The sequence below is a fragment of the Aythya ferina genome (assembly GCF_964211825.1).
Source record: "Aythya ferina genome assembly, chromosome: 22".
Lineage (NCBI taxonomy): Eukaryota > Metazoa > Chordata > Aves > Anseriformes > Anatidae > Aythya > Aythya ferina.
In genome coordinates, this window is record NC_140320.1 from 2,770,148 (window position 1) to 2,790,237 (window position 20,090).

The window sequence follows — 20,090 nt, forward strand, 5'->3', positions numbered from 1 at the left end:
CCCAGAGGTTTGCTGGCTGGGGATGTAAAACACGAGGAGCTAGAAGAGGTGCCTGGGAATGAGGCGAATCACTGCCGGTAAAATCCTAAGCATCATTTTTGTCAAAATCAACACATTGCCATGGAAAATGTAGACTTCAATAAGGCAGCGTTTCGGACCAAATGTCCACATCCCTCTCATTTGTGCAGGAATTAAATGACCTGGGAACTTCTAGGTGAGCATCTCTGGGGACCGAATTCGTTGCCTCCACTGCTGTAGAGATGCCACCACAGGTAAATACAGGCTGGGGTTCATGTCACCAGCCTCAGTTGCCTAAGCAGTGGGTGCCAGGCATAACCTGGACATCTGCGCTCCTCCCGTGGGGCACAATTCCCCTCCTGAAGCGGGTGGCTGAGTTTTATGGGGTACTGGGCACCATCACCCTCCTCTTGGCTGCAGGGAAGCCTGGTGTGACTCCTCTAATCTGAAGCAGGTTGCCACTCCAGCCTGAGCTGCTGCCTTTTTCCGAGAAGCTGCTGGGAGTTTTCTTGCAGAGAGGTTGTTTTTTATTATTATTTTTATTTTTTTGGCACGGGGAGAGGCTTCAGGAAAACTGAGAGACGGGGCGCAACTCCCTTCAGTTTGTCTTTAATTACATCTAGGGAAGAGGTGGTAATTACAACACACCCTTCTCTCGCAGAGATCCTCAGGTGAAATCAGGGCTCGGAAGCATGCATGCTAATCAGGAGAGCGGTTTTTTTGCCAGGATTGCTGTTGTTGGGGCTGGGCTGAGCGGCACACGGCTGCCCAGATGGCACACAGGGCAGCGCCTGGCAGAGCAGGGGCTGCGGCACGGGCAGGACGGGGAGAGCTGCTCCCTCCCTCCTGCTCCGGGGATTAGGCAGGAGCTGGGGACAGCAGCGCGGTGCTTGCAATGTCAATTATTAGCGTGGTTAGTAAATTACCTAGTAAATTGGCCCTTAAAATTTCCAACTGCGTGTCCTCTCTTGCACTCCAAGCCTGCAGCTGAGTTGTTTACGCTCTTTCAGCAGGGAAGATGGATCAGCTCTGAGCTGCGGGCGTCTTGCAGAGAGGAAGCCGGAGTCGATCCCGCACGCTGCTGCATGCACGGTCTCACCCACCAGCCCTGGTGCTGGACGAAGTTAAACCCCAAAGGGCTGTGGTGGGGAAGGGTGAGCCCCAGGAGCCTGTGATTCCTTGCCGTGGTTGCGTACGTGGGTTCCCAGCATTTTTGCTGCTGTTTGTGAGCAGTTTGCCTGGTTGCCCTCCCTCCACGCGTCTTCTTCTTGGCCAGGGCTGGGCCTGGTGTGGCAAAGAGCTGTGGGCACACGGGGTGCACGTGGCAGCCTCGGCATCTCCACCCGTGACTGAGCAAAGTGCTGATTGAGCCTCAGGTGAGCCCAGCAAGGCCAACTCCCCATGCTAAGGCTTCTTGCTTTGCCCCCTCTAAGCTCATTTCAGGGCTGGGGTGGGCTGTGGCAGCAGGTCAGCCCCGCAGAGAAGCAGCACCCACGTGCTTTTGGGCTAAAGCCACTCAGGACGTACCCCTGGCGGGGATCAGGAAGGCGTTGGAATGAAGATTTGGTTTTGGTGGGGGCTGATGCGTTGCCAGAGACCCTTCCTCCATGCGGCACATCCCATCTCCTCTCCTGCTGGCCGCGGTGTGCACGGCCGGTTTTCCATTGCAAGGCAGATTTTCCCTTTGTGCATTTTCCAGCTCCCCTTTTGCTTTCTCATGTGTGCTGTAAAGGTCAGCCCGTATCTGGAACATGCTTTAAATTTGCACAGAGAGCAGGGGGCAGGAAGAGAGGGGAGGGCACTGCTGCAGCAGCTCCAGCCCCGGGAGAAGACAGTTCGCTGCTTTCCCTGATGCTTCTAGGGGACACAGGACCACACGCATGTCCTTGGCACCCGAGGAAATAGCTCATTTTTAGCAGAAATCCCCCAAAACATAGAGTGAGCATGCCGTAACCCCTCCAACTGTTGCGAGCTGCCGTCCCTCCGCCCGTCTACCACCCTCGTCCTTCCTCCCTCCCTCCCTGGGGGATGCTCACCTCCAGCACCCCGCTGCTGTCAGCAGGATGATGTTGACCCCCTCCTCCTCCTCCTCCTCCTCACCCATCCCCTTTCTGCCGAGCCTCCATCCCCGCCGTGTCCTGCATCCCTTGTGCTCATCACGGGGGGCACCTGCAGCAGGCTGCCCGGTCCAGCGCCGTGCCCCCTCCTGTCTCCGAACCCGGCCCTTGCCTCCCCCTGTCAGCCGCTGCCTCCTCTCCCCAGGACCTGCTGCTGCTTCGTTTCTGTTTTAATTTTGCTGCGGTTTTGCGACAGCCACTGCTAGGTCAGGAGTTACAGAAAGGTTATTGGTGAGTGATGGGTATTGACATCCTTAACAGTGCCCTGACCCCATCAGTCTCGCTCTGTTCTTCTTTTTCCTTACACTTGCCCTGCCTTTTTTTTTCTTTTTTTTTTTTTTTTTCCGAAAGGCTGGTCTGCCACAGATTGGCCTTTCTCATGCATAAAGCTTACTTCATCAGATTTTTACCCAAAGCCACAGTGCACACACTTGGCTGCAAAGCAGGGAGGGAAGCGCTGATTTCTCCTGGCTGCGCAAAGGCATTGAGTGAGGTTTTTAACCCCCTGATTATTTTTCCACCCCATAAACCTCATGTGCTACTTTTTCCCTATCTTTTTTCTCTCCTAATGCCCTTGATCTGCCCGTGCACCGTTCCCAAGAACGTCCCCAGGCATCATGTTGCCCATGCCTGGGGCTGCCACGGGGACTCTCATGACCAACTCCACCCTGCAGAGCTCAGGCTGCACACCGGGGGCTCAGCACCGTGTCCCCTAGCCTGGATCCTACATATTTTCCCCCTCTCCAAGGAGCCCCCCTGCACCATGGGGACCTTGTGTGCATTGAGCGTGGCGGTTCAGGTGCACCCTGCGATGCTCGGTAGCCTCAGTAGGACTTTGGGATGGGGAGGCAACATTTCTACCCAACAATTACAAAAATTCCCCACTCCAGGTGAGGTGCATCTCCGGCACGGTGGGGTCCCCAGCCCTACAGAGCCACGCTGCACCCCATCAGCACGGACAGCCTCGGCGCGGGGGCCGCCGCGTGCCGCTGCCCAGATAAACGGGGACCTGTCAGCCCATCATTGCATTCATCTGGAAGGCCGTAAACCTCGGCGCAGGCTATTTGGAAATACGGCGAAGCTCGTTCGAAGCGCCTCGGATCTCCCCATTGAGATCCGAGCTTCTGGGGCTCGGCACCGCCGCGCGCTCCTGCCGCGATAAGGCGGCGTGGCGTTATCAGATGCTGCGGCCGTAAAACGCACCGCACGCCGGCTTCGGGGCTTTTATTGTCGCATCCATAAAACCGGCTGGGAAAACTGCTGAAGCAGTAACCCTGCTCGGTTTTAAAGGCAGCTGCAAATCAGCCCCGCTCTCTGGTGCAGCGCTGAGCTGGTTTTTACGAGCTCTAATTAACCGGGATCTGCCCTGTGGTCTGCTTTCCACCCAGCCCATCCGAGGGGTGGGACTGAACGGCGAGGTGCTGGGCTTGTGGATCTGCACTCGGGGGCTTCGGAGTGAATGGGCTGTAATAGGGTCGGGGTTTGGTGGTGTGGTGGTGACAGAGGGATGGTTGGGAACAGCCCGTGCCACGCCACGCATCGTGTGTGTCTGTCTGACGGGTCTCAGCGGGGAAATGGGGACACAATGAACCATTTTGGGGTTTCAAAAGGAAGCCACCTAATGACATTTTGTGACTGTAAGGCGTGGGAAGGGGCAGTGACCTTGGGAATTGCCCAGCTTGGAGTGAGCACCTCCAGGCTCCTGATGTTCCTGGGTGCTCCTGCCCATCAAACACCAGGGAACAGCATATTTTTTTTTGGTAGCTGTCCTGAGCTCCTCGGCCCCAGGAGGGGTATGGGCACGGGCTGTCCATTTGCTTGCTTTCCTGCTGGGAATTTCCCAGGTTTGCTTCTCCTGACATTTCTTAGTGGCAGCAGGAGGGGCAGCAGGATGTCTCCGTGCTTCCCTGTGCTCGGCAGGGCCGGGAAGGGAAGGGAAGGGAAAATTCCAGCTCCGAGGGAGGCACCACCGTGCTGTGGGGTGGCGAGGGAGATGGGAGCTGCCTGCTGACACCCAGCAATTTATTTGGAACCCGCGAGTCTTTTCAAGCAAGCAGTTTCTTTGACATTTTCTTTTGGCATTTGAAGGGGAAAAAGAGGTAGTATTTCCCACATACGCTCGCCGTTTCCGTCCCTGCCCCGAAGTGATTTAGATTTCTTGCTCTGCGAGAGTCAGCCTCGCCTTGCAAGCCGTAAACCGCGCCTGGAGGGAGGTGGGAGCGAGGAGCGGAGCCTGCGAGGGTGCAGACGTGCAGGGCACGTGGGGAAGGCAGCACAAGGAGCTGATCGCTGGGTGTGCGCAGGCAGGAGCATCCGTGGCGGTGTCCGTAGGGATGCCAGGAGCTTTGCAGCCTTCGTGGGCTGCCTGGTGAGAGGCTCCTTGCAGGCAACTCTGTGCACCCAACGCCGGGCTCCCACGGATGTGACATCCGCAAGCAACAGTGAAATATCATCAGCATCATGGCGAGGCTTAAATCTTTACCGAGTCTCCATTTTTCTTTCTTTAAACGCTTACAGAATAAATGGAATTTATAATCAGAAACCATAAAATCTCTGATTTATGGTTCATCTTGATGACAATATTTAATAACTCGTGTATATTTTATTACATCTTTTTAATGCCCTGTTGTGGAATTTTACTTAGGCATTTCGCCCTCTATATCAACCTGTCGCAGCACAGATGGGGCTGACTTTCTGCTGTGGGCTGCGGATGGAGCCAGGCTGGGCTGTGCCCAGGGCTGCCGTCAGTCCTTCCAAGCGGGCTCCGAAAGCAGACCTGGATGGCCAGACGTGGTCTGGCTTCTTCCAAAAGCTGCTCTCTGGATTGCAGAGCTGATGTTTTTCCCTGCCCAGGCAGCTCCCTTCCAGCATCCCCAGCCAAGTTCCAGCGCAGGTGGGAAGAGAAATTCAACTCTAGGTCCTCTCTTCTCTCCTAAAGGACTTTTTGCTTGGAAACCGGCGTCTATTTAGGTTATTGCTTCCCCAGCTCAAGTGCATTCTCCTCTGGAGAGCAATCCCTACCCTTTCTGGGACCATTAGAGTAAATTAGCTGATGCATCCTATCAGCCCGCAGCCTGCTGCACCCGAGGTACTGATCCTGCTCTCAGCGCCTGCGTGCAGAGGGGAGCTCATCAGCGCCGTAGCCACATTCTGGCTCTGTCAAACAGCAGCAGCTCCCTCCCTCCCTCCCTCCCTCCCTCCCATCTGGCTTTTACAACCCATTTTCCTCCTGAGCACAGTCCAGAGGGTTGATTTTCTCTCTCCTCGAGATGCAAGGTTCCCAGCCACAGCGTGAGCGAGCGGGAGGTGATGGGACAGGGTTGGAGTTAAGGTCAGGGGCCTGGGGAAGTGTTGGGGGTCCCATGAGCACGTTGGTAGGTACCTCGAGGAGGAGGAGAGGGTGGAAAGCAGCCAGGGAGGGAGGAAAAAGCAGCCTGGCCACACGCTGCATCATCCCAGCTCAGTGGTTTCCCCATCCCCACGTTAACAGGAGCACTGTGCTGCACGCAGCGGGTGCTGGCTCCGTGTTTTTGGGTGCTGCAGCTTAAGGTCATCGTGTTCGGGCGCAGCACTGTTGGGTGCTTCATGTCAGGGCTACAAGTGGGGACGGGGCTGTCCCACTTGAACCCTGATGCCTTCTTTTGATGATGGCCAGAAAATGTAAGCCTCGTTCATGACGTTATGACAGCCTTTTTGGACCGCAGACAACTCGCAGGGCTGGATGAAATGTTTGCACTGGGAAATCAGCCACCTCCACACGGGTTTTTGTTCCCTTGAAAAGCATTTGCAGAGTTTTCGTCTGCGCATTTCGTCTCCTCTGGTAGGAGGCAGGAATCATCCTGGGAATTGTCTTCCCCGTGGTGATTCAGCTGTCTGCTTCTGCTCCTGCCTTGCTCTGCTAGGAGCTGAAATGGCAGGGGTGAGAACGGCTCCAAAGAGCTGCCACCGAGAGAGCACCCCCTGCCCTGCCGGGATGACTTCAGGCTGGAGGGCCTGGGTGCTGCTGGTCGGCCCTAATTAAAATCATGCCCTAAAGCAGCTGAGGGCCCACGGTCTCAGATCTCAGCATTTTGGAGGATTTTTTACCAGCCCCGGCTGTAAAGCCATCGCCCTGCCCTTCCCTTCCCTCCCGCGTGTGCTATTTTTGTGCCGACCACGAGCAGTCGATGAGGAGCGCGCACCAGAACCGTGCTGCTGCCCGGGAGGAGCGGGATGACTCCTGCACAGATCTGAGCAAAAGAAAAAAAAAATCATTGGCAGGGTAAAACTCCCTTCCTGACAGTTTAGAGAGGAGCCGGTGAGGTGACTTGATGGGCACTGCGATGCCGGCTGCCTGGGTCTGACTCTAAATTAAAGTCTAGCAAAGGAGAGGCCTCCTGAGGAGGTGGGAAGTGAGCGCAGCCTATAAATACCTTCCAGGAGAGGTTGGAAATGAAGAAAGGGAATTATTCATGGTCTCGGAAGGTGGTAGGACAAGGAGAGATGGCCGGGGGCTGAGGAAGGGAGAGATTTTCTGCCTGGCCATTAAGAAAGTTCCCTGCAGCCAAGCGATGGGCAGCAGGAGACTCCCCGGGGAGGGAGCCCCGGCGCCGACAGCAGCGCGGAGGACGAGGCATTGATGGGGGAGACGAAGGGAGAGATCTTTAGAAAATGCACGAGGTCAACCTGCTGACCCAAGCCGGCTCTCTCCCGGCCCCACGGTCCGCCCGGTGCCTTGATAAATTCCACTTAGGCTACTTCACTGCGGGCACTTGATAGCGCAACTTAATGGCTAGGAAGTCTCTTCACTTGGCTGCCCCCCTCCAGACGAGGATGCTGGCTGTGATCCGTGGGCTTAAGCAACAATTCCCCGCCTGCGTGGCGACGCTGCCTTTTTTATTAGCTTCCCTCTCAGAGTCCGGACCCTGGAGGTCCTGGCTCCTCTTTAGCACCGATTCGCCTCCTGACCTCGCTCCGGCCCCGGCCACGTGCAGATCTGCAGAAGCTGCCTTCAGGAGCACATCCTCAGTGCTTTGCAGCCCCGCAGCCCCTCTGGCAGGGAGCTCGAGTCCCCTCCTAAAGGTGCAGAGGATGCTGCTGGCAGCAGATGTGCCAGCAGCCCCCCCTTTTTATTACTGCGGGTCTCACAGGTCTCATCAGTGCCGATGTTTTTCCGTAATGCTCCTGGAGTCGTGTGATTGCGCAGGAATCTTGGCTCTCATTTAGGAGCAGTTTTGACATGTCACAGTTGCAGGGGGAAAAAAAAAAAAAGAAGCACAGAGACACTGCTGGAACATGTAGGCTAATAAAACCAGCCCGTCTTTATCACAACCTTTTTTATTTAAGATGTCAAAATGAAGGTCTGGGGGGGTCTGACGTGGGGTGGTGGAGCTGTGAGGGGTGCAGGGCTGCGGTGGCCAAGGGGCAGTGCTGAGCTGTGGTGCTGGGAATGAGCTGGGGAGCTCTGAGTGCTCATCCCTGGAGGGAACTAAGCCAGGTGGGATGCTTTGATTTAAGGAAATGAGCAGCAGGCAAGGGAAGGATGGCATTTGAAGCAGTGCTGAGGTCGGATGGCTGTGTCCCCACACTGGGGGTGAGTGGGTGCTGGCCGCATCCTGCTGAGCCAGCCCTGGGGAGCCTCCTGTGAGCAGCGTGGAAATGCCCCAGGAATCCGTGTCGCTTTTCAGAGGCTGTTACAGGGAGTTGTTAGCAGGCTATTGCACAGCGCAGGAGCTGTCGCTGTCGGCTGCTTTTTGTTAATGTGATCTGAAGGGTCCCCTTGCGATCGCATCTGGAGCGCTCCCTTCCTCTGTCTGCAGAGGCAAATTGCGACAGGCAAGCGCCCGGTGCTGTGGTGGGGTTTGAGGTCCAAATAAGAGGCCAGCACCCACGAGGTTTCCCCACCCAACATCCATATTTCCACCTGGGCAGTGGAGGAATGCCCATGTGGTGGTTCCCCGTGCATCCTTTCATTTTGTCCTTTGCCAGCTCCTCAAATCTCATCGCTGCGTGCCGAGTCAGCGTGGAGAAAGCCATCTCTCCACCCCTGGCTAGGAATTTTCCATCTAAGCAAGTTTCCCGTCAAAAAGAGCCTTCATTGCAAAAAACATGCCGTTTCCTGGGACCATTTCAGTTTTTCCAGAGCAATTGCTTTTCCCTTGGGAAAATCTGATGGCAGGCTGATGGCAGGAGGGTGCAGCAGGGGAGACCTGCAGGGCAGGAACCCCCGCAGCTTGTGGCCTCGTGTCCCACCTAAAGGGAGTTTGGGAAACCCAGGGGACTTCTCCAGGAGCCAGGAGCCAGCTGAAATGCCCTTCTAGGTTCAGATGTAATGGCACTTCCAAGGGGGAGGGAATCTATTCTGTGGAAATTTGGCTTTTTGGGAATTTCATACTGAGACGGGGAAGTTAGGGGAATTTTTTTTTCATTAAAAGCACACACACACAGATATATATATTTGAGTTTCAGTGGATTTCCATTTTCTAGTCAGCTCTCTGTGTGATGCCGTTTCTGCAGCAGTGTATGACTTTTTTTCCCCTCAGGAAATTTTCTAATATCAATTTAATTTTGACTCTCACAACTGCATCTATTCCACGGGGAACATATTCTATGGCCTCACCAAGAAAGTGTTTCCTCTTAGCCACGAGTTCATTTTCCAGTTTAAAAACATCATCCAGTCATTTCTAATGAAAGATATAATCAGCTTTCAGGCTTCATGGCTTAGCTGAGCCCCTAATGGAGGTGGGGGAACCATTCCTGCAGGAGCTCAGCCCATATTTCCCACGGCAGGCATGCTCACACCCGACAAAGGAGCACTGGGTGAAATTGTTTCCAGAGAGACTGATGCCCGTGCAGGAGCTGTGGGCCCATGGGGTAAAATTCAGGAGTTGTTCCCTTGGTTCCTGGTCTCCCAGCCTGCAGGATTTGCCCTCCTGCAGCCCCAAGCAGAGGGTTTGGGGCATTGCTGCATCCCAGCCCCGCTCCCACAGCCCTTGGGGCAACTGGGACCTGGTGCTCTGCTTTGCTGGGGCTGCATGACTTCTGCAGGCAATAATTTGGCCAAGCTTTATTCTTTCTGTAGAAGCAACGAGAAAGAAGGAAACCCCCAGAAAGCCCCATTTGTGTCCCATCTGACTGTATTTCCATGCCCACATACCTGCTCTGCGTAAATGCTGTTGGAGTGCAGAACGGGCTTGGGTCGTTCAGAGACCTCACTGAATTACTCCATGGATGCTGCACCCACATCCCCTCCTGTGCCCAAATCTTCCCAGCACTGCCCGGGGAGCAAGCAGGAATACAAATACAAATAGCAGCAGGTGAGGGAGATCAGATGGCAATACCAGCAGGGGAGCTGGGAGCCGCATCAGGTGCGTCTGCCCAGCTGGGGCTGCGCTGAGGATGTGAGCCGGGGTGGTTTTAAATGAGCTCGTGCGGCACTGGAGGTCCAGACGTGACCTGAGAGCTGGTGGGAATTAATGATCTGAATATTTACCCAGCCTCACAGCTCCCAGCCCACCCATCGCATCATCCCAGGGAGCCGTACGGCCAGAAAAATGTCTCAGGGACCTCAGTGAGCTCTGATTTTAGGGAGTGAGAAAGACACAAAAGCTCCAAATCCTCCTCCCCCGCAAAAAGACCTGGATGAGATAACAGGAATTTCTAATTTAAACATTTGGGTACAAATTACCTGACAATCCAGAGAGGCATCTTGAGCCGGCACTCGAGTTTTTCACTCAGAAAATATCGAGGTGTCTCGATCTGACAATCTCACAACTTGCCTATAAAGCTTCTGAAGTGAAAAATTAATCCGAAGTAACCTCTCTTTCTGCTCTGCAGAAGCAGATTGGCTTTTGATGAACGCTTGTGCCTCCTCGCTGGGTCCCAGGCAGCCGAGCCCAGCTCTTCCCTTGCCGGGTCTGGCTCTGTGGAGGGTTGGCATCCCCTTGGTTGGTCCCAGCACGAGCCGTAAGGGTCCGGACCTGCAGCCTGGACTCCTCTACCTGCAGCATTCCCACTCCCAGCTCCTCTCCTCTTGCTGCCCCCGTCAGTCCGGGTCTGTCCTTCCTCCTGTCGGCGCTCGGATGCCTTTCCTGCTGCCTTTTATCCCTCTGAATCTAGCTTATAGGATTAGGCACAAAATGGAGGGTTGTAGTGTATAATAGTGGGGATGTAATTACCTTACAAATGGAGTGTAATTACCCCGTGGTAATGCTTTTGAATAACCTCATCACCACCCGCCAGTCCTTACAGCTGGAATTTCTCTCCATTTCGGCGTTAAGGTTGCCGACTTCTCCACAATTGTGTCTTTGGCTCGCCGGCCACCACGTCCGTGTGGTTTTAGCATTCAGTGGCACCACTGATACTGTACTTACACTCTAATTAACGTGCAGCCGTGGAGCTGGCCTCCGAGTTATACGTGTGTGGTGGAAATTACAGGTGTGGAAACTGCAGCTGCTGTGTAATCATCCCGTAATTGCACCCGTCGTGCTGCTAGTGCCTTACCCAGCTCGAGTCTGGGTGCAACTTTGCGTGGGTCCCTTGGCATCGGTGGGAGAAGACGTGGAGGGAGAGAGCTGCAGGAGCTTCTCCTATTGATGGAAGACAAGGACCTGTCTTTTGCTCTCATCGGTGGGATTTTTCCATTTTTTTCCCAAACCCACACCTGGTGAATTCATGGCGCCCCCAAGCAAAGCCACCTCTTTTCCCTTGGGTGCTTTTTCATGGGTGACAACCCCGCTGTCCCTCCCCTGGTGAGAGGGGTCCCACTCACCAAACCCATGCTTGACGAGCAACCTGAAGCTAATTCCCAGCCCTATCACACACCTCGCTCTCCCTGTGCCCCGTTACAACACGCAAAGCTGTTTTCCTGCCTTTTGGAGCTGGTTGAGACATACAGATGACGAGCGCTGTAACATAATGCATTTTTATTATTATTAAGCTCCCAGTGCCTCTTTCCCTGTCAGCATAATAGGGCTAATGAAATGTACCTACTGCTCACGGGAGCTGGGAGGACAATTTGGGCTGGTTCTCCGCAGCATTTGGAGCGCTGCTGGTTATTTATTCCGGCCGTGCTCTGCTCGGTGCTGCGCTCCTGGAGCCCGTCTCCCCCCGGCAGGGGCAGGATGCGGCCCCCGATGCCGTGCGGGTGCCAGGCATCCATCCTGCCACCGCCAGCACTGCCAGCTGGCCTCGGCACCATCTCCACTCCAGGACAGTGGGCCAGGGTCCTCCCTGGTGCACCATCATTGGCTTTAACGAGGCTCCACCAGGGAAGGATTTGGCCTGCTCCGGTTGCGAGCTGCCTGCTGCTGCCAGCTGGAAGGCACAGCGGGTGCCGGAGAGGGGTCTGACGGCCCTGCTCGGTGTGGGATGGGGGGTCCCCGAGTCTCGGCTGGTCTTAGGGCACCAGCAGGCACCAACTGGGTGGGAAGAGCAGCGTGGTCCTTGTTGGGTATCCCCCGTCTTGCAATCTGCCGGGCTTTGCCTCCCTGCCCTCTCCCCTGGCTGCCTGGAGGCGTGGAGGGAGAAAAGCCGTGTGCGAGGGGAAAAATGGGCAGTGGAGGGGGAAAACGGGCAGTGGATCCTTAAATGCCATGAGGGCTGATTCAAAGCTTCTGTGATCTGATCGGGCCCTCTGGATTTGACCCAATTCACACACTCTGTGGCTGTGATTGGCACTGAGGATGTGCGCTGAGAAGCCAAGCCTTGTTGCCCTGTGCCAAAGTTACCCGCTGACATCAGAGGGCTCCCCAAAACACCTTGTCTTGTTTCTCATGGCCCAATTACTTGGTTTGTAGCCTGGGTGCCCTCAGGACCTCACAGTGCCCCCCACCAGCACCATGACGAATGCCTGTGTACCACAGCATCCCCATGCAGGGCGATTTTGGGTTCAAGTGCCTGGAGATGGCAGCTTACTGGGGAGATAACACCGCTGACGTGCTGGAAGTGGAGGAAAAGTTTGTGTGCTGGCAGATCTGGGGCAGGATTTAAGGGCTGTCTGAAGCGAGGCACATCCAGGACTGCAGCCCTTGGCTTTCATCCTCCTCCCCGTAGGCATCTGTGAGCCCTTCTCCTCTAAAGCTGCTCTCCCATTTTAATATTCCCTGCGGTGCTTTAGAGCTCGCTCAGGGCTATTTTTTGGGGGGAGGTATATTTATAATTCAGTCGAAATGCAACAACATTGTGGGTGATGGAGTGAGGTGGTGGGGTGCAGGTACAGGGGGACGTGTTGGGGCCACGGGGTTTCATCCCCCGTGGAGCTGTCACCCTGCTGCTGTCACCGGTCCCTTTGCACCCACGCCGGCACCTCGGGGGTGAGCTGAGGACAGGGGCACGAGGAGCAGCGGGGTGGGAGAGAACAGGGATGTGCTACAGCACAAACCCTCGGGAGCCGATAACTTGTGGGGAAGGCTTTGCCAGGAGGGGAAAAAAAAAAAGAAAAAAACTGTAAATTCGCTTTGTTTTGATATTCCAGTACTCCTTCTCGGGTGCTGTACGTGCTAATGTGTACGATATCGGAACAAAGTCTTCAGATGGCTCCTAACAGTTTGTGCCTCGCCTGCTATGTGGAAATGTTGACGCCGAAGCAGAAGCGTGGTGCTGGGCGCCTGCTCCTCCCGGGGGAGGAAAAGTGCCCCCGTGTCAGCCCCCAGCCCGGCTCTCCCTCCGTGCCTGCGTGCCTCAGCTAAGACTGAGCCGAGGCTCTTAGGCCTCCCTTCCCAGCGAAATGAGCAGCAAATCAATGCAGGCCTAATAAAAGATGATTGGAAATTGCTAATAGGAGCGTGGGAGGGCAGCCCTGCCTCCCGGAGCCAAGATGAGTATGGATTTTCTCGTGCCAGGGACTGTAAACACTTCTCCAGCTCCCCGGGGAGCCCCGGATGCTCACCCTCTCCCTGTGCCCTCGTCGTTCTGCGTCCACAGAGGGAGCCCAGTACTGGCAATTAGCTGGATTAATTAGCCAGCTCCTTTCTGAGGCTGCCTGCTCTCTGCAGGTGGCTCAGTTGGTCTGGGACGGGTGGTGTGGATGGGGGCAAAGCCTGCAAGATCTGCTCTGCTCCTCGCCAGCACTCAGCCCCCGTCCTACACATGTGGCCTGGAGGGGCTGGGGGTGAATTAAAAGGGGGCAGAGGCTGGGAGGCTTCAACCTCTGCTCCCGATGGCTGCTCACACTTTATTTATGGACCCAGACCTCCACCACTCCTCTGCTGTCTGCAGCTCCGTGCCAGCACCCAGCGTCCCAGCTCCCCGCAGCCCCCCGATCCCAATAACTCTGCTCCGTGCTCTGCTGGGGGGTGATGGATGAGATCCGAGGTGTTTGATTCATACGAGCTGTGCTCACCTTGCAGAAGGGGCTGTCACAGAAATAATAAACCTGCTCGGTGTAATGCCCGGAGAGGCCATCGGATGGGCAGAGGGACCGGTGTAGATCCTCTTCGTTGTGGTTCCAAGGAAAGAGTGCTTTGGAGAAAGACTGATTATGGGCTGCAGGACGGCTGCACAGACTGTAAATAATCATTTGAGCCGTGTCTGCAGTGGGAGCAGGGTCCTGTCACCCTCCGCGTGGTGCTGATGCTCTGATAGGGACAAACGCTGACCTGCGGTCCCTGGGGTCTAAGGGGATGCTGCAAGGAGCAGGGGGTTGGCAGGGAGTGGTGAAGTGACTGCCCCTTGTCACCCAGGGGGAAAGGTGGCACTGTCTGGGTGCTGTGGCACGCCAGCTATCACGCCTGTGCTGGCTGCATCAGCACCTGTTTCATTCAGGAGATGCAAAACCCTCCAGGGCGCTGCATAGGGTGTGTAGTCCATTGCTTGGTCCATCAGGAGCTGCCTCACATCGCAGCATCGCCCCTCCTTCGGCCAAAGGCAGCTTTCAGGATGCTTTTTCTTTTGGAGGAAGGTGTCCGGGTGCTCAGGACACGGAGCTTTGAGGTGCGATGCCCAAAGCCCCGCTGGCACCTCTGCGCCTGGCTGCAGCCCGTGCACACGCAGCACCACGGCAAAAAGTATTAACGGGGGGGAGAAGTTAACCACATTTATTTAACTGCAAAAAAAGGTTGTTTTTATATGCCTTTATTGGAATATAAAGACAGCTTTTATAACCATTTAAAGGGACATAAAAGCAGCTTGGAGACTGGAAAGCTCACACCAATTTAAAACAGACGGAGCGGGAAGGGAGGAGGGCAAAGATCTGCAGTGTCCTGGGGTCAGGAGTGACCGGCGGGGGGATGCTGCTCAGGATGGGCTCAGCTCCAAGCCGGCTGCAGCACTGACAGGCTCTGGGCAGCTCTGGAGCCTTCACTGCTGTTTGCAGCCCTGTCTCTGGGCTTTGCTGTGTGTTCCTCTTCTCGGCAGCTGCAGAGCCAGCGTCTCAGACCTCTGTAGGGAGGGGAGGTGTCACACGTAATGAGCTAACCCCTTTATTGCATTGCCCTCCCCAGACCACTGTGAATAAATCCTGCTTTGCCTTTGTTCCTCCTGGAACGAGGGAGGAGCGGCTCGGTAAAGGTTTGGGGCTGGAGCAACTCTGCAGACTGCATGTAAGCTCTCCGGTGGGGTTCGAGCCCAGACCCTATTTCTACAAGGCAGCAAGGGCTGCAGCAATGTGGATGTATTTGGGGTGTGTTTGCAGGGCTCTGGGGATGTGAGATAGCAGCGAGGACCAGGAGGGACCCGGGCAACCAGCGTGGGACCCCCTGGAGGCTGGGCTTGCACCTCCTGTCATTGCCCCGCTGCCCTGAGCTTTTGGGGTCAGTGCAGGGCGCGTGCTGCAAGGGAGCCGGGTGCGCTCCACCTGCCGGGGCAGCCGTGCCTTGGTGTCTTCATCCCTTCCATGTTCACACAGCGGGCGGGCTGCTGCGACATTAAAAGCAGAGAGTGACCTTTCCACCGGCCTCCAGAGGAGGGGAGAGCCGAGCCCCTGCCTGCAGCAAGGCAGGCGTTGAATATGGATGGGTCGTGATCCTCCGTGAGCCCCGCGCCAGCTCCCAAATAATGGGCTTCCAGAGGTAATGCTGGATGGCCGCAAAGGGGATGGCAACAGCAGCAGCAGCTGCTTCTAATTTTTCTTCGTGGGGAGGGAGGTGGTGCTGAGAGCACCCCGCATTGTCTGCACATATTTTTCATCATTATAGGCAGAAATGCCGGAGCGGTGACAGATATTAATGCAGTTCGCTCCGGGAGAAAATCTTCTTTCCATCAGACTCCATGTGCAGCAAGAGGGCAGTGCCATTTGCAACCCTAGGGAGGATGTGTTTGAAAGGTGATGCGTTTTTTACCCGGGAAGTTTTATTCCAAGACAGAGCTCGGGTTGCAGAAAGGCCACCTGGAAGCATCATGCCTGGGGCCGCAGGACTGCTCCGTGCCCGTGCCGGCGACCCAAACGAAAGTGAATTGGTAGCAGTGCTGGGAAGTAATTGGGATTTGGTGTGAGGCAAGTTGCCCTCCCAGAGCTCCCCATGAGACAGCAGTGGCTACACGTGAGCACAGGGGGGTCACTATCCCCTGCACGGTGGTTTTGGTGACCTGGGGTGCCGGCCACCCAAGCACGCAGCGATGCCGTGGTGCCAGCTCCCAGCCGCGAGGTTTGTGGAGTTATTCTACACAGGGCTGCACTTCCTTGCACCCCTCAGCCTCCTTTTATTTGCTTATCCCACTAAATATTCATCAGTAACATTTAAGACAAAGGAAAGAGATAATTACAAGGGGAGAGTTTTTTTGCAGTATTAAAGGTTAACAGAATTCTTGGCATTTGTGCCTTGTCGATCTCCATGTAATTATGCTCATTTCCCAGAATTCAGAGGCGACTGTGCCTGTTAACGCTCAAAGATGGTACCCCGGGAATTAAATTTATGAGATCATTTCTCAAAATCTTCAGATTCAAACCAAGCGTCTTGCTTAATGGCATGACTATTATTAATATTATTCTTGGATGCGCAGCGCCGCGAGGGTCAGAGGACCAGTGGCACAACTAAAATTGATGCACGCAGGCAGCACCATGCCCGGCTTTTGTTCCTGAGGAGCGAGCAATTTGGCAATCTCGGCGCTTGTGAAACGAGACTTTGTCACTTTGGGTTGGCAGGAACTGGGAGAGTTTGATTTTCAGAGATGCCCAAAGCCTGGCAGGAGGCTGGGCTTGCATTGAGGGCTGCTGGGTGCTCGGTGCTTTGCCAAGAGGGACTGGAGGGGCTCTGCTGTTAGTGTCTGTTTTTTGGAAAAGCCTTGGCCTAAATCAAGAAATCTGCTCAGCTCCTGGTGCTGCTCGCCCTGGTTTGTGCACACCGAGCAGTTTCCTGGTAGGAAAGGGCTGGTGGGAGTTGACTTGGCTGGGGAAACGAGGAGGGGAGGTGGGTTAAGATTTCCCCTCCCGCTCCCACCAGGGGTTAGGTGGCACCCAGCGGGGCTGGGGGTGCTCAGCTCCCTGCTTCTTGGTTGTCCCTGCTGCCACCTCTCCCAGCTGACCCTGCTGAGGGTGCCTGGGCTCTGGTCCCCATAGCCCCAAGCTCATGGATGGGTCTGGGCTGGAGGAGAGGCTCACGGGGAGGCGAGAGGAGGAGGAGGAAGGTGGAGGGCTGCAAAATGCCTGGCTCCCCACAGCCTCTTTCAGCTGAGATACTCTCGTGTTTAATGAGAAAACAGCTGTTAGCCCACACAACACGCCTTATCGGTGCATGGCAGGAGGCAAACCGAGAAATTCAGGGAGGAAAGCTCATGTCTCTGCGTTGGACGTGTCCACGCTGCAGCTCCCAAATATCCTCGGTGGGAACCGAGGCATGGCTTGCTTTGCTTTCCAGCCTATTAAGCTCTCTCCCCCTCTCGCTCTTCCCATGCACGCTTACTCCTGTTAAAATGCAGAGTGGATTGAGTTGTAGAGCACTGGGTTAATGTCATACGCTTATAAAATGCTATTAGATGGCTAATGGCATGATTTTATCCGATGTCATCAGCTGTCTCTGGCACCTGATTCATTCTGATCAAATGCTGCCGTGGATGGAGCGTGAGCAGGGAGGATGCCTTCCTAAGCATTAATGCAGCCACGTAACTTCCCTACGAGGAGCAGATTTATATAAAACCAATATTGATCTGTACCAAGGACGGCCGGGATCAATCCCGGTTAATGACTTCCCCTGTGCCAACGTGGCTCGGTATCTCTGATAATTTTTTTAAGTCTCTGTATAGACGTTAAGGCTGCACGGATGGAGGTGTCACTTGGTAAATACATATGTTGTGTTGGGTGGGCTGTCGTCAGAGGCTCGGATGCTGAGAATTGTGAGAAAAGAGCAATCCTGAAGGAAAAAAACAGGCCGTGGGGACCGCTGTGTGTCCCCTCCCGAGCCGCAGTGCTGCCTGGCCCATCTGCAATGCAAACCAGAGCATCCTCAAGGTTGCTGTGGTTTATCCCAAGGCATGACAGTGATGCTGCAGGGTGTTGTGGCAGCTCGTGCTGAGGTCTTCCTCCTGCCCCAGCCACCTTCCTCTTCCTCAGGTGGTACATACGTTCTGGGTTGCCTCTTGCTGTGCTGCAGGGAGGCGAATCCTTTGCTAGGTACGGTTACTGCGAGGTCAGGTAAATGCCAGTGAAATATTAACAGCATTGTTAGCGGGGACGTTACAGCAACCTGGGCTGTTTTAAACCCGGTTACTGTGGCCACTGCTGGCTTCTGATGGTGCTGCAACAGGTTGGAGATGTCTGGGCAAAAAGAAAAAGCAAGGAGCAGGTGCTGGGGACAGCTTTTAGCCATCTGCAACCCAGCCTGTGCCTGCTGTGGTCTGAGTGCCCGCGGGGACACTCCTCACGTTCAGAAAAATGGCCCAGAAATGTCCCCAAATGGGCGATTTCACTGCTTGGCTCAGAAATGCCTTTGGGGTGAGAAGGGCTCAAAATGGCTCCAGCCAAGTAAGGCTCTCAATCATCCTTCCTTAATTGGGGCCAGTGTTAACAAGGGGATAAATGAGTCAGGGTGGAAGCAGAGCAGGGCCCACGGCCTTTGTGCCTTGGTGAATGGTCGCAGGCACTGAGGGCTGGGGGTTATCCAGGAAAAGCTCCCCCAGAGCCATGTGTCATTCACCTGACTAATGCCCAGAGAATTACGGCACTTTTTGCAACTCTGGGCTTATTGAGGAATAATGTGCGCGATAGCACGGGTGGGGGTTTGGAAATGGTGTTTTCATTACGAAGGAACGAGAGCGGCCGGAGCATAAATTATGTTTCTGATCATATTTGGCAATTTCAGATTAAAAATAAATTTCTACTTTGGGGTTATAGATTGCCATCTATCAGCTTCGTGAAAAGGAAAAAAGGAATTAAAAGCAAAATCTGGCTGTACAAATTGCCTTGCTATGACCTACTTATTGGAAGTCGTTTTTTCTTTTTTTTTTTTTTTTTTCTTCGAGGAATGAAATGTTTCGGTGCTGGGAGGTGTGGGATTGTATGGATATAGGCTCGTTGGCAGGTATACAGGCAGGGGTGGTGTGTGGGGATCAATCATCCTTCCCTGCAAGCAGCTACACGTAAAATAGATGCTGGAGCGCTGCTAGGCGTTTCTGAGGAGGCTGGAAAAAACGTGACAATTGGGTTATTTCAATTGATGAGGGAATGTTGGCTGCAGCTTTGCATCTGGATATTGGCCTCTGGGACTGCTCGGATCTGCAGATGAGGCTCCTGGGTTTGGTTCTCTGGTTTTGCTCAAAAGCCGGGAGTTTGGGCAGCGTTTGCTTGGAGGCTCCTGGGCCGTGCCAAGGAAGCTGGCTCCTTGCAGCAGACACTGGCCCAGGAGGGGCAATTTTTCCCCTGGGGGCATTTTGGGCCCTATTCTACCTGAAATCGGCCTCGTGCGAGGGCCCCAGCTGCAGCAGCAAAGGGCAGAGAGACATTTCCAGGAGTCGCTGCGAATTGGCCCTGCCGAGCATCTCCCCGTCCAATCTCCTCGAAAATTGTGTAAATATCTGCTGAAAATGGTTCTGCCTGGCTCCGTGCCCCCGCCGCCCTCCGAGCGTGGTCCCCAGGCGATGCTTTCCTTCCTCCGCTGCCCTGTTTATGGTCTCTGCCAGGAGAGGGGGGCCTTTAGCCTTGCTGGGAAGGAGGAGACGCGGCGAGAAATCTGCGCAGAGAGGCCGTGTGTGTGCTGTGCGCGTTCCGCTTGTCTCCCGCCTGTTGCTCACGAAGGGGAGGAAAAAAAAAAAAAAAAAAAAAAAAAAGACTTTTATCTGAGCGGGAAGAAAGCGAGGGAGCTGAAAGCAAGGGGCCGCGTTTCGTGCTCAGCTAGGTGCTGCTTTGCAAGCATCTTAGCCCGTGTATGGCAGGCTCTGCTGCTGTCTGTGGTCAAAAACCAGCGAAGGAAAAAAGGCTCTCTCATCCCCAGAGGAGGCTACAAAGCTCCCTTTCTCTTGCTACTGAACCTTCACAGCTGGACTCAGTTGCTGGCTCCTCCGCTGCTGGAGCAACTGAATTATTGAAAGGAATCTTGATTTCGTTTTCTCTTTGCCGTTTTCGTGTGTTGTGTTTATTGTCTATAGATATTTTTAAAGTCTGAAGCAATTACAGCTGTCAGAAGAGAGACGAACTGTGACAGGCTGATTTATATGTACATTGGATGTATGCAAGAGAGGGAGAATGGAGCTGAGGAGACAGCCCAAGGATTCTGCTGGGCTTTAGGGAGCAGGAGCCAGCGATGCTGGGTTTAAATTCCTTGGGATGTTCAAATAACGCCCGTGATTTCCTCACACTGAGCCAAATCCAGCCCTTGCATGGGCTGGAGCTCCTCGGCAGGAGCTGCCTCCCTTCATAGCGGGGGGTTAATCGGGGCTGGGATGTCTGGAAGTCGCCCCAAACCCACTGCACCAAGCACAGCCAGGTCCTTCCCTCCACATTTCAGATGTTCCTGGTGATCTGGGCCCGGCTATGGTGTTAGGAGGTTAACTGGAGGGGTTTTTGGGAGCCCTCTGCTTTTGATAAGAAGCCCAGCTTTGCATGGGGAG

General features: G+C 54.7%; 1 protein-coding gene and 1 long non-coding RNA gene across 5 annotated transcripts in view; one reads left to right on the forward strand and one right to left on the reverse strand.

The window, feature by feature from the left end:
- LOC311422422 (protein CEPU-1) overlaps positions 1-20,090 on the forward strand; it is a 329,684-nt gene that overhangs the window by 173,915 nt on the left and 135,679 nt on the right. The gene's annotated exons all lie outside the window — the stretch shown is intronic.
- LOC311422577 lies at positions 7,270-9,384 on the reverse strand. Its single transcript, XR_014685416.1, has 2 exons — positions 9,271-9,384; positions 7,270-9,189 (listed from the first exon to the last, which is right to left on the reverse strand). It is a non-coding gene; the product is annotated as an uncharacterized lncRNA (long non-coding RNA).